The sequence below is a fragment of the Rhea americana genome, unplaced genomic scaffold (genome assembly GCF_003343005.1).
Source record: "Rhea americana isolate MKP2758 unplaced genomic scaffold, rheAme1 scaffold_4, whole genome shotgun sequence".
NCBI classification, from domain to species: domain Eukaryota; kingdom Metazoa; phylum Chordata; class Aves; order Rheiformes; family Rheidae; genus Rhea; species Rhea americana.
The window spans coordinates 4,666,860-4,681,930 of NW_028186534.1; the positions used below are offsets into that span (position 1 = coordinate 4,666,860).

Genomic DNA, 15,071 nt, shown 5'->3' on the forward strand with positions numbered 1-15,071 from the left:
TGGCATGTCTCTGACAATTTTATACTGATGGTCCCTGCCCAGTTTGAACATCTTGGGGCTAAAACGTCAATCTAGAGTCAGGTGCTGATCTGACTCATACTACAGTCAGACACACAACTCCTCCCTCGCTCCTAGAAATAGAATGCAACAGGAAAAGCTGGTGAGCAAGCAAACTACAAAAGCAGACACAGAACATCCTTCAGTTATATGTCCCGTGTTATCTATAATACTAAATGCAAAATACAAAATTGGTGCCTTATGTTTCTTGCAAAGAACTTTCACAAGCATTTTGTTAAATTCAGCAAAACAATTTGTACTTCAACATTTCTTTATTAGCCAGCATTAGCCACTTTCTGCTCACCCCTGAGCCAGCTGGTGTTTGCAAAGGTGCTTTCAAAAATTATGCAAGAATGCATAGAAGAGACAGTATCAAACTTTTTACTCAGTCATTCAACAGAAGGAAATCAGTATAAAACATTCTCATTTAATACCATCTGAGAGGAAAAACATAAGCTTCTCCAGAGACAGTGACTGTTCAATAAAACTTAGAACAGCAGGTATTAAAGTCTTCCCCACCTTTTAAAGCAATTGCAAGATAAATTACAAAACAATGTTCATGAACAGCACTGCTGAATAAACCTCAAGATTGAGATTATTATTACAGGAGGACTGAATGTCAATTTGGGTACTTCTGACTAAAGGCTAAAAAATGGGAACAACCACCAAGAAAAAAAAAAAAGGAATAAAAAAGTTCAGATCAGCTCAAAAAAAAAAAAATCGAGGGTGTAAATACACTTAAGATTCCTTCCAGTGTTAATAGTGAGGCTAATAAAACACCAAATAAATACACTTATCAAATAACTTCTGTCTTTTACTTCAAAGCTCTTTCACATAAGGTCTAAGTACTTGCAGAGTGCACCCAAGTGTCATACACTGGCTTGATATTCAATACGCATAACCTGCATGACAGCACAAAATGAAGTCGTCATTTCATGGGAGAGAAAGTATTGCATCAGTGATGAGAGAGACAACCACGATCTCAAACCTACACATCCCACCAGCCATCTGTGTATTGGATTACACCTTCTTAGGTTAGAAAATACAACATTTCATTATATACACAATCTCCCACCACCATACTATGAAGCTAAACTTGAGAAAACTCACATGCAATGTAAGAAATCTGAACCATATCAGAAGTGCAAATTTTAAATGGTCTATCTTTTAATGGCAGAAAACATGCACGGGGTTAACAGCTGACGAATGGAGAGCTTCCAGAAGAGAGTTCTGAAAGAGTGATTTTTAGATGATACGTAAAAGAAAACCAGAAGCACAGTACTTGGATCTTAAAGGAGTCAGATGATTTGCTAAAGGATCGTGAAAAAGATGCTGTTTTCTGAATACTCTCTACCATTTTTATATAAGATTACTGATCAGCAGGCTGATGCTCTCCAAGAACAGCACAATGTGGAAGATACCACAGTAAAAGTTTTTAATCCCATCTTCTTTGGTATGTCTTTATTTCAGTGTGATCAAGAAGTCAGTGGGAAGATATACAGTACAGCCATAAAAAGACACCAATTTCAGCCCTGAAGATACAGATATAGTATGAAAAAGAGGAGGAAAAGAGAAAAATATCACTGTCTTTGGACAGACAGGCTTCACAAAAGGGTGGAGGAGGAGCTAGTCTAATCACCATTACCAATTTGGGATTTTCAAAGGAGTCCAATTCTACAAGTTAAATGACTGCCTGTTGCAGTAACTCCCTAAGCAAAGATCAAGTACATAAACAAAAGATGTCTGAGGTAGTCAAATTCAGTAGTGATAAACTGGACTCAAATTTAATTCTGATGCCAGTAATTTCTTTTGCTTTGAGAAACCCTGTAATCCGCAGCATCTAGATTTCTAAAGGTAGCCTCTTTCAGAGAAAGCACAGAGACACAGTCACTAACATCCACAGACAATCTAAGCACAGCTCCCTTTAGTCAAGGATTGAAAAGACTATAACCCCAAGAATGAGATCATACAAGCCAGGCAGTGTCTGTCTGAGGTTCCATTTTTGGAACATCTCATTTGTGCTTACTCTGAATACAGAGGAGTTCAGTGGCCTAAATCCAGATCAAGTCACAAAAGGAATGGAAACTTCAGCCAAGTTTTAAATTTTTAACTTTAGCTTCTCTGACTTAAGAATCATCACATGTTAAATGTGGCTAAGAAAGCTTATTTGGTTGCTGTGAAGGTTGATCAACTAATACTTGAATGGGTTTTGGACAATGAAAAGTCTCAAATAGTATCTAAACATTCTTGCTCTTTACCTTGTCTAAGGCCAGCTGTCCTTTTACGTTTTCTAAGTTGTAAGGTCATGAACAGTTAAGTTCAGTAAGCAAATCAGCTTATTTTTTAATGTTGATGACTCACCAGTCCCCATTAACTTAAAAAGCCATCTTATTACCTCTAATGTTATATCTGCTTTTAAACCATTTTGTGTGTTTTACCAAGTGTTCAGCTACTTAGCTGAGGCGGGGGGGGGGAGGAATCTCTTCTGGCAAGAGCTGTTTTTTTTAAGTTAATTTTAAATGTCAAGAGCCCCAAAAATTCTGGAAACCCCTAACAATATTAGATATATCAAAAACAGTTTTCTGGCTTGCCTGTCAAATTTCTTAACACTTTCAGGGTAATTATTCCCTAAAACATACTTCAGAAGATTTGTATAAGTAAATACTTTTGGTAAAGAAGGAAGACAGACCCAAAGCATTTTGTATTTTCAAATGTAAATTGTTCTAACAAATCAGAGATCCCTTTTGCCTTTCCAGCGCTCGCTCAGTAATCCTGTCACAGGATCGCCTAAGAGTTCACATGCAGATAAAGCTCTTACTGGGTTTTAAAATCAGGCCCTGCAAAACAGGCATTATGCGTCTAAGCATCAGTAGCTCCCAGTAAGGATCTTACACATACTACAAGTGCTGTCTCATCACTGGCGATGCTACGAAAGCAAATATAGAAGGCTAATGAAAGTACAGACACAAGATAATGCCAGTTGTTAGGCCTTCAGCTAAGATCAAGGGGAAAAGTAAAGTTGAGCTGATGAAAGAAACACTTAGAAATCTACCACAGCAGAAAGTTATCAAATACTAACTTTACTGCCTAGCAAGCTGATTTCATGTTGATTAAGACAAGAATAAAGAAAAGATTCTTGCATTGCAGGACAATAAATAACAGAGAATTTTTACTTGAAGATTTACAAGTGACTTTGAAACAATAATTTATCCACAAAGAGATGTTTGAAGAACATTTTGAAAATTATGGGAAGAAAAATCTTATTCCCTAGCAATTCCATTCTTAAGCAGAAAAAGCCAAGTAGAAGTACTGCAAGAAGCTTTTTAAACCTTTATTTTTTTAAAAAACTGAGATAGACATTTGAGATTTAGTCACAATAGATATCTGGTATTTTTTTTAAAATCTATGTTTCAACTATTCTCTTCTGTAGGTTTTAATGGATTTCTTCTACACAAATAAAATTCCTATTTTCTTAGTATCATACTAGGGAAAATTTTAATGGAAGGAAATACTAAAAAATGCATAAAGATCAGTATATATACACATATGTAGGCTGACAGATAGGAATAGCACTAGCACCCCATTTGTAAGACATCTTTGCAAGAAAGATTCAAGGCACTACAATGCTCCATCTTACCAAATTACCCAGAAATATCGCTTTCAGGCTCTTACCACTACTGCTACTGCCACTGCTCTAGTCTTAGCCTCAGCTCTTTGTAAACAGGCTTGCCTTGATATTATTAGTAGTATAAAAATGAACGTGCTGTAAAACTTCTGAGAAGCCGAGTCCACTCACATATGGTTCTGCCATACTGATCTTTTCACCATCATAGATGCATTGCTTCCAACCTATGGCAGGAACACGCAATAAGAGATACAGTCAAACAGTATCCACAGTATAAGCACAGCCTTCCTTGGAAGAGGACTCTAATATTAGGAAATCAAAATGAATAAGTGAATTCAGTAAGAAACACAAACTTTAAGTAAGTCTTGCATAACTGAAAGTTCCATTAAAATGCAGAGCAGAACAGAAATATTTAGAGATGGAAAAAAAAAACTCTACAAAAAGGTTTTGCACAGAAATTTGATTAAGCAGGTAACTCTTTGGTAAACTTTAAGTCCTAAAATGCATTTCCTTTCAAAGGTAGCACTCCCTGTTGCAACACTGCTGCACAGCAACACAGGGGTATGTAGTTCTAATGAATAGCTACACTTCCTAAGCAACAGTGTAGGAAGCCATATAGAAATACATCTCAGCAATTCAATTAAGTACCACTGGACCACAGAAGGCTAATTCAAAAAAGAAGAGGGACCACTGGACTTCATCAAGCCTATGCCTTTCCTTCAAGGAAGAAAGGAGTTGTGTTCAGCTCCTGTTCCTCTCTGATTTCTGTCCAGCCTGTTAAGCTTCTTACAGGGAGATTTCTTAACTTTCCTGGGTATTCTACTCCTGTTCTTTGAAATGCAATGTAGGAGGAGACCAAGTTCACCCCACAAGTATAGACAAACAAGAGTAGGTGTTTCTACTATGAGCTGCAAAATGCTATAAGCTTATTTTAAGAAGCTCCTGCTGATGATCACTAGAAACAAGTCATACAACACTGTCTTATAAGAGGACAGAAGAGAAATCAGACTCCCAAAATCTTAGGTCCTGGAAAAAGAAGGACTTGTGTTTGGGTTATCATCTAATTCTAAGAACATGGCTATTTCCAGCACATATTAGAGTTATCCTTTTACCCATAGCCTGAGCCAACTGACATGGAAGCAGAATTCTCTCATTCTCAAATCTGGCAGTCAATTTATGCAAGAGCATGAGAGTGATGTACCTTTAGAACAAATATCCAAATCTTCCACCTGCCCTCCAGTGCGGTACTCCAGTACAATTTATCAAATTGTATGCCTTATAGCATGGAAGGCACATCCAAGAAAAAACTTGCAGCAACAGTCTGCATTCAAGAACATTCTAGGTAATGTAATTGATTGGGCCAATTCTGAAAAATTGAAAGACTCTTGTGGTTCAGAGGCCATATAAAAAGGTTGCTACTGGCAAAGCCAGCTTTCAGGTGAAGAGAAGAAAAACAATTGTTAACTAATCAAAAGTTAAATTGTTCAGTCATTTTTAAGTTCTTAAATACAATGCAAATTACTTCAAAACTTTTGGCCAATCTTTGCAAGAACAGAAAAATGTTGTCATTTTTAAAATGAGAATAGCTACTAAGTTTGCCTGGCTCTTTCTAAACTGCAGTGATGCTACAGGCAGATAAAAGGAGGATGAACTCACAATTTGGTTTTATTGTTGGACAGCACAGCAACTTGAGCCACTGCTCTAATGAGATAAACTGTAGTGGTTGAAGCGGGGCGTTCAGTCACACTTTAGAACATTGCTGCAGGAGCTTCATCCATAAGTTGGGCTACTGCAACTTTTACCACATTCTGAAGCCGAGATGTTAATAATCTAACCTGACACTACAAATTCTATACAGCTGCAGCTGGCAAGAGTAAGAAAGTCACTTAAGATCATCTGAAGTTAGATTAAAGCCTTTTCCTGAAGGCATGGTAAACGTATTCATCAGTTAACACGCAAGTTTGAATTTCATGCAGTCAGTTGATAGAAAAAGAATCAATGTGTGAACCCCTAGTTTAATCTGTTGTATAAACAGCTGACTAGAAATAATAATAATAATAATAAAGACCTAAAGCTACTAGTAAGAAAAACATGATAAAATGGATTTGAAATTATTCATAAGGTTACAGAAAGCATTAATTGAGGCTACAGTGATTCCTTCTGCAGTGCACTGCTAGAGTGCTTGCTTAACAAAACCAGGACAAATTCCAATTCAACAGCAGTGCTTGAAAGAAAGGAAGAGACAGCAAGATATGCTTAAGTATGTAAAACAGTCACTAGCATTCTTCACTGATGTGAAAAGAATATAATGAATCCTTCACTGCTTAGAGGGGAACATTTTTGTCTTGCTAGAGGACAGATTTCCAAAGAAAGATATTTACATTTTCCTACAACCTGTAATTTTCTCATTTATCATTTGTCAGTGCCTAAAGACCTTTTACAGCACATAGGATGTTTGCATATGTTTAATGATCCTTTTACCAAACAAATGTCACAGTCTGAATGAGGAAATTAGTTAATATTGCTGATGTTGCTAATTTAACACCATTAATGTCATACTGAACAGCCACAGAACCTACAAGGTCTCGTATCCTAGCTAGGTTCTACTGGTTGCAGGTTTGTTTCTGAGTAGATAGTACTGAGGATAAACCATACAAATATCACATAAGAAAACTCAATAAAAATTTTAAAATATACTTTTGATTCAGTAGCTAGACTACTGAGTAGGTATGACTAAAGACAGATCACTTAATAAGGACTTAGAGTCACTAACTGGAACTCAGTTATCTATACTCTTACAGCTGCTTGTGAACTAGCATTTGGAATAATCAAAAATCTGAGTGTGTCAGAGAAATCATCATGGTATTTCTAGACCTACAGCAAGATCCAGAGATGTAGTGAATTAAATAAACAACAGAAGACAAATTGCAATATTGTCTTCAGTTGCAATTATGTATTTTCATCATTCTCTATGCAAAACTGAGGTACCTTTTGTAAACTGATTTGCTTTCTCACATATTAGCTAATAAACAAAAAAATAAAACCACACAACAAACATCTTTATACTAGCAAATCCACATAACTTTTCTGGATAGCACTAAAGTCTATGTGCTCCCCTTCCCTTCAATGCAGGGTAGCCAGATTCTTTTGAAAATCCTTCAAATGCTGCTGGTACTAGAACACGGGGGAAAATAAAACTTGGTAAAGACTAAAAGGTAAATTATTTTAGAAGAGAGCTAACACATAAACCCAACTACCTATGGAATGTACCAAAAATAAAAGGGTAGGGAAAGGGAGTACAATACAATTCCCTTCAACAGCAAGGAGCATTAACTTCAGGATGAATAGTGAGAGTTTTTCCAATAAAAAATATTTTCCTTAACCTGATTAGTAACAGATGCATACAATGCATTTTGTTGCAAAACCAAACCAAGCCAGTTCTAAATGTTACAGCCAGTAACACAACTGTTTTTTTGCTCTTTCCCTGCCTAAAGGTCTCTCTAAAAGGCAGAAACTGTATGTTGGCTTCAAGACTGCAGGGATGGTGAAAACTGGTGATGAGTAAAGGCAGAGTGGGAGGGAAGGTGGGGGAGGGGGGGCACAATCACAGAGAAATGCTCTGAAACCAACGCTTTTACAAAGGAATGACATTTGTTCAGAATACATCTCATTAAGCTTGTTTGAGCTCTTATTTGACCATGCTGACTTAATACTTCGACAATGCAGAGAGAATTTTATTAGCTTTCATCTTATTTTGCTCAGCTAAGCAGACCTGGTAGAGCTTTATCATTTTTGTAATATATGCCACAGTGGACTCTCTTAATCCAAAAATATCAACTTGAACAGCTTCTTCAAAACACCCAACAATGAGGTCTGAGCCAAAGAAATCAAACAGTTCATCAGGTAACCAGTTCACTTTTTTTACCAGTCTTTTCTTACCACGCTCCTTTCTCCGAAAGAGACTTACATTTCCTTAAGCAATGAATCTCTAGAAACACACTCCTATTCCCAACAACTGACCCTTAAGGCACATATCATGCACACGCAACAGTCAGGTTCTGCCATCTACAGTGTTAAGAGGACTTCAAATCTTAACAGGGGAAAAAAAAAGAAAAGAAAAAAAAACAACCTGGCATAGCACAATTTAGATGCCATCTGTACTTTGAAAAGCTCTCATTTTAATAATAATTAAAAAATTATAATAAATAAAGTCCCTACTTTCTGACATACAAGAGATATTTCTTTTGCCTAAATTATGTTAGGGAATTGAAGAAATAAGACATAACCGTGAGTTTCCAAAGTGAATCCATTTTTAAGTTTCACTTCTCTTATACTAGTTAATAGGCAGTTTTTCACTAAGCAGTGATATTAAATTACTGAACTTGACCCAGGAAACAAAGTAGATGTTACTAAATTCATCAGAAATGATTTTAGGATTATATGAGAGAGATTTATTCAAAATCCCATTCAAACAGTACTGGGAGAGAAATATGATTCTTCTTGCAGCATTCCTTTATAAAGTCCCCTGAGGTTGCAGGTATATGACAGATCTGAACAGCACAAAGACTATTCTTACTATTTTCTTATTTGACAGCATAGATACAAAACTATGTGATCTTGAGAAAGAGATCTTTGAGATCACATGCATGCCTAAGGATATGGACTCAAACAATACTAGATATATTTACCTTAGTAATACCAACAGTTTAAACACTGTTACCAGATACGTTTATCTGAAGTACTATCAAAAATTCAAACACTATAGCACTGTTAGGTAAACAAACTTATTTTTTTKGGGGAATTTGAAGCAATTCAAATTATTCATTACTGTGGGCTGGGAGAAGAATTTATCCAATAACAGAACTCTAAGTACCAAATACACAAACATTTGTTCAAGAGACAACAGGTAATAACAGTTTAATAGCACTGGAGAGAATATAGCAATTCAGAGACAGTTTAGAACTAGTGAGCCAAACACTGTAAATTAATACCTGGAATTTGCTGGAAACCTTATTCACTACCCTTAAACTCAAGTTCAGATGACAAGATTTTGTACCTCACTTAAAAGAAACAAATCAAAACCCCACATATTTTGTTACTTTTATCTTAAAATATCTTCACACATCATTTTAAAAATTAACACCATTATAGTACTGCAACATAATCATCTTATTTTTAACTAAAGTAGGACAAAAATGCAACAATGGAAAATAAAGAAACTGATCTTCACAAAGCTATTCAGTTATCTTATGATCTTTACTTTTCCAAACAATCCTACCAAATATCTGGTATGGGAGATCAGAACTTTAGTTCTTAGGTGCGCATTGAGCTTCATGGATTTGGCACGTCAATCCTACTTTGATGCAAACTGCAGTTTTCTAAACAGTATACTCTATTTCTTTTACACTCACAGAAGTGGAATGTGTTAGGTAAGGATGCTTATAACAAAGCTAGGAATAAGTAAATAAAATCACACGTGTACATCCTCATGAACTACTGTCATTTTAACCTACACTCTTCCCTTCCATTGAAGGACAGTAACCATGGGGTAATACGTGAGGATAATACTGCAAAGAAAGATCTGCAAAGAACTTGACATTTTTAGACTTCAATCATATTGAAGACAGAATCCAGATGAAATATTAAATTTATTAGCAGATAAAAGAAAATATACACAACAGGTCTGTTGATCAGGAATTGCAGAGCCTGTAAGCCTACAAGCTTTCCTCATTCAGTTTCCATATTCTAAATGACAACAGCTTCTGATGCACTTCAGCATCTTGAAGATCCCCAGTACTCCTCTCCCAAACATTACTAGAAAACATAAGTTTTAAAATATACAAAACCCATCTATTACATTTGGTAGTAATATTCAATGACTTAATCTCAGAGATGGCCAGAAGTTTCAGATCACAGCAGTATGACCTTCTAACTTGATGACCAACAATCTTAGCCTTCTGCAATTGTTGCTGCCTCTCCAAGATCTTCAAATCAGAAAGTCAATTCAACTGCTTTCCTTTCTTTTAGAAAAAGGTGCTACCTATTCCTATACGGGACATGTCCTTCTAGAGCAATGAGACTTTATCCAATTTTTGATGTTACCCCTCATGATGTATTTACATTTAAACTGTTTCATCACGGCTGCAAATTTATTACCATCCTTAATTTTAGAACACAATATGCAGATTAGAGACAGCTCTGCAGCCTGTCCAGTAGACACCTTTTTGACACTATCTCCCAAAAATCTATTAACAGGGCTAATTAGGACTAGTGGTTACATGTTAAAACCTGTACTTAATCACAAACTGCTTAAACTCACTTAACTGTGAGCTACTATCATGCTTTTACTGTGTAAGATGAACTAAGGCCAGAAGATACAGGCAACAAATACAAAACAAGAATCTAAAATTTAGAACACGCTCGTTAAGAAAAATAGCTACACAAGTCTTCTACAGCTTTCACAAAAAACCCAAAGCACTGCTATAACAAAACCAGGTTAGAGATCTCAGTATGTCACTCTATACATTCTGCTTTTCTAGTTACTTCAGTTTACTGTATATAAATTTAGATCATAAAAATATTTGATATAAGAACTGCATCTGTGTTATAAAGGCTGCACACACAAAATAGGGTGTTATAAAACTAAAATAAAGCCAAGGTACCTTTATGATTCTCATTCTGCTTTACAAAAAAGTTCTCCTGAACAAAGTTTCCTAGATTCTGTTGTTGGATCTTTCATACTAGTGGTTTTAGTCATTCTGAGCACCAAAACAAACTTCACCTCATGGACAGAATACAGGAAGACATTATTTCAAGCACTTCCACATGAAATTCTGCTCATTGGTATTTGGAAAATAGGAACACAGATACACACTAGCATACTTTTCATGAGTGCACACGTGTGCACGTACACACCCAGAGACGAGTCTAGGCTGAGCTGTTCACTTAAACAGATACAGAACGGTGTTGGTAGAGACAGAAAATACAAGCTTCCATTTAACCATGGTAAGGTAAGATGATCATAGGCACTAACACACACAGGTCAGCAAAATCTGTTTGTGAGAAATCCTGGGGCAGTCACGCAAGATTGGCACACTTGTTTCACGTATAAGCTGAACACTGGAACTCAAATACAACTCCTTACAAGAAAGGAGATAAAAATACCAGTTCACTGAGGCATTTTTACTGCATCAGAAACAGCACTGAGCTTTGCTGAAGACCTGGGTACTTTCAGTATCTGTATTTGTAGAAAGGTATAGTTTTATCTAGTATGGAGAAAGGTCTGAAGCAACATTCTAAGGAACTAAGAAATTGTACATAACTGTTCTCCTGTTACAGAGGTCAACCACTGATTAGTTGAAATCCTCCCTCACCAAATTTTAATTATCACTCTAGCACTTCTCTATATATGTCATTTTGGGGATGAGGTTGTAGGTGACTAGCGATAAAGAATAGTTAGAAATGCAGTTTCCTAAGTTACACAAGAACTCCAAGTCTATTAAAAATCAGTACAACTGATAGAAAGAAGGAAAAAAAAGAAAAAACAACCAGTCACTCTCATGACAGCTTTTCAAGTTTCAAATTACATTGTGGTTTGTATTGGAATGAAACCAACATATTCTCAAAAACATAAGCATATTGGAACATCCCTTTTTATATTGAAAACATAGACCCAAAATGTCCACCCTAGGCCTGAGAAGTCAGCCCAGAATATTGATTAAAAAAAAGAGAATGACTACCGGAAGAATCTCTCACCTGCAGTATCCTTAATACAGCAGGCTTTATTTAAAAGGTACATTTTATCTGTGCTTTGTGGAAGCGCAATGACATGGAGCATTCTTCACACAATTATGATTTCACCAACACCTCTAATCAAGCCCTTGAGCTTTTGTGCTCTATTCCGAACTTCAGAGAAACTACTGCTGTAGATGGGTAAGGGAAGGATATTGAGAGGAAAAGGAGAAAAAAAAATCGGCTCCAAATAACTGTACTATATATAATATAAAATATTTTAATCGGTCTATGCTATCTAGAAAACAACAAGTTAGACCTGGTTTCAAGTCAAATTTATTTCTAAAACAATTTTAAAGAGAAGAGAAAATACAAATTCACCTTCCTCCCTAAACTGTAGGGATCTTGGAAATATCTATTACCTCTTTGTTTCTATTTTGTACCGTAATAACAGCATGAAGAAGAATCACTAAATATGGATTACAGGCCTATGAATCTTTCTGCAATACCTCCTTTGTAAAAGGAAAAATATTTACAGTTATCTTCACTCTTGATATTTATTTTAGTCTCTTTATACATATCTGCCATTATGCAGCAACAGTATTTGCATTCAGATACGTAGATCAGTTATATTTGTAAACTGGATATTGCCAGTTCCTGTTGAGTTTCTTTCTTGCAGATGACTGCCTATTATCTTTCTCACCTGGAATCCTCATGAGAGAGATGCTTAATTTTAAGTAAGAACAATGCAACACAGACTTAAAAGAACAAAACAAAACAAAAACACAGAGAACCATAGCAAAGCATCATATATTCCAGCTGAACACTTTGATTAATGAAATAGTATTAGTTACTCAGCACAACCACAGATTTCTTTTTTCTAGCCTTTTAGGAAGAATGATGCAGTAACTACTATTGAAAGACAAGATTCTAATCAAGAGAGTTTTATACAAAAGGAATTTCAGCTAGAAATTACCTTAAACCAGACTCCTTACAAGTAGTCTAAAGCAACAAATGTTGTTACATACCCTAAACACAACAAAAACCAGATGTTTGAAAGTCCAGGAAAGAAAGTCCATTAGATACTTTGAGAATCACACTTTACTTTCTGAATTAGATGAAAAAAATCTCAGTCATGAAAACTCCCTCACACAAATCATGTAACATATATAGTAGGAAAAACCTAAAGTGCCAGAAACCTTGCCTTGAATCCCAAGATTATGACTGAAGAGTCTAGAGCTCACATGAACCACCTAACACAGAATAAAAATAAATTTAGCCTAATTTAATTAGCATGTTGAGGTGTTTTTCTTTTTTAAAAAACAACCTTTTTCATATTCCACTTCCCAAAGATCAAGCAGAACAGTTAAGGTAAAACTAAGGAAGATAGTAGCGGGTTTTGTTTGGTTTCTAAACAGTACACTTCCGACTTTTTAAGTTTCTCTGCTGCAGGACATACTATGAAATGCAAAAATTAGTTATATTCTGTCAAGAGGAATGCCTTAGAAGATGCATGTTTGAATCAAAGTAGACACATTTTCCTCAAGTATCACCCAGACATGATTCAGTTCTGTTTCAAAATAATGAGTAAATAGAATCACTGAATCAACATTAGTGGGGATGTCAGAGTACAGAAATCATATTTGGAGACAGAAAGAGAGAAAGTTGCTACGCATATAACTAGCACTAGATTATTCCAGCTGCATCTTCTAGTCACCTCTCAATCACGCTGAACTCCAGCGTGCAAGTTGTCAAAGCACGGCCCCCCAAACATCTCTCGCGTGCACGCACACAAACGTAAGGCTGCTGTGCTGCAGGTTACTTTGGGAGCGCAGCTGACACCTAACCAGTTAAGAGTCTTTTGGCAACTACTGTCCTATGGCATGGAAAGGCAGTCACTGAATCGCAGAGGAACAACTTACTGCCACTGTGAAAGTGGAGAGAAAAGGAGTCATCTTTTCATAAACAACCCGTGCCTTCATCTACTGACCTTAACACTAGTAACAGAAAAGTAAGAGCATACGTGTACTCATCCACTTGCCTGCAGGTTGGGGAAGGCAAAGCAAACGAGACACTCAGGGACACCGCACCTGGCGCCACACAGATAGATAATGCTTTAACGGAGAACAAAAAACGAGCTACCGACAGACCTACCTACACCTCTGCCCTGTCTCTGCCTGGAGCCCCGCAGCCTTGTGGTGCTGCTCAACGGCCCAGCACGGAGCTAGAAACCAAAAGTTTTTAGCGCAGCACACGGCATTTTCCAGCTCAGCCACCGCCTCACGGCGTGACCTTGGGCAAGTCACTTCCTCCGCATCTCGGCTACCCACCTGACGAGCCCTCTGCAGAGCGCCGAGGACCGAAACCCGGTAAATACTCACACCAGGCGACTCCGCACCGGAGAAGCCGAAATGGGGAGTGGGGGGGGGGGGGGAGAAGGGGAGGATGCCCCCTCTCTTGCCGGCGATGAAGATCTCCCCGACGCTGGCGCAGCCTCCCGCCGGGGGACGGGCGCCCCCGATCCCGCCCCGCTTCCATGCCGCCCGCGTTAAACCAGCCCCGGCCGGCCGAGCAGCCGACCCCGGCTCGCCCGGCCCGCGCGCGGGCGGCCGCTGGGGAGCCGAGCGGCGCGGGCCTCCCGCAGCCGGAGCCCTCCCGGCGGCCCCAGTCCGGCCGCGCGCGGGGGCGGCGATACTTACGGCACCCGCCAGGCGGGAAGCTCACAGGTGGCCGCAGCCGCCTGGGCAGCGGCGACCTCCGCCGCGGCGGCGGCCGGGCAGGCGGCCGCCTCAGCGCGGGCGCGGGGGGCGAGCCGGGCGCTGCGCTGCGCTCCCCGCCGCGGGGCCGCGCAGCTCCGGCCGCTGCCGCCCTCTCTGCGCGGGGCTGCCTGGCTCCCTCCCGCCCTTCCTCCCGCCGCCGGCCAATGCGGGCCGCGGCGAGGAGCCGGCTTTAACCATCTGTTGCGAGGCGCCTCCTCCAAGCGCTGCCGCCTCCCCGGCCGAGGAGGTGGGGAGCCGGGCAAGGCGCTAGGCCGGGCCGAGGAGCTGCTCGCCCCCCGCGCCCGCGGGGGCTGCGGCCGTTACTCGCCGCCCCTCCCCCTCTCGCCTCAGGCGCGCCTCGCCCCTCCCCCCACACCCGTCCCCTCAGGGCTGGCGCCCCTCACCGCGCCCTCCGTCCCTTTCCCCTCACGCCATCCCTCGCCTCCCCGCCCCGCAGCTCCCGCCGGGCCCGCCGCGGGGCGAGGAGCTCGGCTGGCGGCGGCCGTGGCAGCGCTGCGGCCCGGCCCGCGCCGCCGCCCGTCAGGTGCCAGGTGGGTTGGGGGGGCTGCGAGGTGGGGCAGAAGCAGGGAAGAAGCGCGTGTGGGGTCTAATCCTCCTCGCGCTGGTGGCGGTGAAGTGCTGACCTGGGAAAAACTTCTTTACTTCCCGCTGAGTAGTCAGGACTCTCCTCATGGGATGTCAGGAGGCCCGCCGCGGTACTGCGCGGAGCATCGTGCCCCGTCTGCGCGAACGGGCTGAAACAGGGCTAAAGTCTTCCCCTGTGTGGTTGGACTTCGTAGACGTCTCCTGCGGTGCAGCTGTTCCAGCAGAAATCAGGAGTCTCTTGCACTTTAAGAGTCTTAGCCTTTCACAAAGTGTTTTTAATGTTCTTAATTTGG

General features: G+C 39.8%; 1 protein-coding gene across 2 annotated transcripts in view; it reads right to left on the minus strand.

Moving 5' to 3' along the window:
- The window catches only part of SULF2 (sulfatase 2), a 159,934-nt gene extending 145,099 nt beyond the window's left edge, over positions 1–14,835 (minus strand). Inside the window, exon 1 of one of the 2 annotated variants that reach the window (XM_085314020.1) lies at positions 14,817–14,835. The gene's annotated coding sequence lies outside the window, so the exon portion shown is untranslated. Of the gene's footprint in view, positions 1–14,112; positions 14,323–14,816 lie in introns of those variants that run through there. The other variant, XM_085314016.1, reaches the window with a different exon arrangement.
- Between the last annotated feature and the right edge of the window lie 236 nt (positions 14,836–15,071).